This window comes from Gavialis gangeticus, unplaced genomic scaffold (assembly GCF_001723915.1).
Source record: "Gavialis gangeticus isolate Ggan-Ray unplaced genomic scaffold, GavGan_comp1, whole genome shotgun sequence".
In the NCBI taxonomy this organism is placed as follows: domain Eukaryota; kingdom Metazoa; phylum Chordata; order Crocodylia; family Gavialidae; genus Gavialis; species Gavialis gangeticus.
The window spans coordinates 55,148,598-55,149,528 of record NW_017729025.1 but is presented as its reverse complement, the minus strand read 5'-3'; the positions used below and the strand labels follow the sequence as shown (position 1 = coordinate 55,149,528).

Here is a 931-nt window from a genome sequence, read left to right as displayed (position 1 = left end):
CCCCCCCCCCCAACATTCCCTATTGAGCCTTACTCCCACCCCCGTAGGTGAAAGGGCCTGGCCAGCAGGCAGCTTCCGGGTGGGGCTGCTGCTGCCACTGCTGCAGCTGCCCCTGAGGACCTGCTTGGCTTCCCTGGCATCCTACTTGCTTCAGATACCAGGTAGGGAAGGGGCAGGGGCAGGGATGGGTGTGGAGGGGGGAGCTGCACCTGCAGCTTGGTGGGAGCACGGAGTGTGGGGCTGGGGTTGGCATCAGCATGGAGCCCTCACCCAGGGGGGTGGTGGCAGCATGGAGCTTGGGTGGGTAAGGTGTGGGTGTGAGGGAGGGTAGCTGGGGTGTGGGCCCCCCCCAACACTCTCTCCATTGCATGCAGCCCTGGCAGGTAGTGGCAGCAGCAGCAGGAGTGCTCGGGACGCTTATGTCCAGTGGTGCACGGTTCCAGCCAGTGCTGCACATTGTGATGAGCAGCGTAGCCCCACCAGTGCTCCCTGCCATGCACGTGCAGCCCCTGCACTTGCACACCACTGGAAGGAAGCCCCAGATGCTGGAGCTGGCTGTTTTTGCTGCTCCCTGCTGTGCAGGTCCTAGGACTCCTCAGGAAAGCCAGGGCAGGGCTCTTCCCCTCCATTTCCAGTGGAGTCCTGAGAACTGCATGGCAGGGAGTGGCAAAGGCAGCTGGTTCCAGCACATGGGGCTTCCTTCTAGTGACATGCAAGTGCACAGTGCACTTGTGCGGCAGGGAGTGCTGGTGATTTAGAGGTGGCCTGGTGAGGGCTGTGCTCCTTGCCACAATGTGCAGCGCTGGCCAGAGCTGTGCCCCACGGGACATGAGTGCCCTGTGTTCCTGCCTGCTGCTGTTGCTGCACCAAGGAGGGAGCACCCCACACAACCACACCCTGCTCCTACAACCCCCCCCCAAAAAACCCCCCA

At 62.8% G+C, this 931-nt stretch overlaps 1 protein-coding gene across 1 annotated transcript in view; it reads left to right on the top strand.

The window, feature by feature from the left end:
* Nucleotides 1–931, top strand: part of FLVCR2 (feline leukemia virus subgroup C cellular receptor family member 2) — a 48,128-nt gene that overhangs the window by 45,469 nt on the left and 1,728 nt on the right.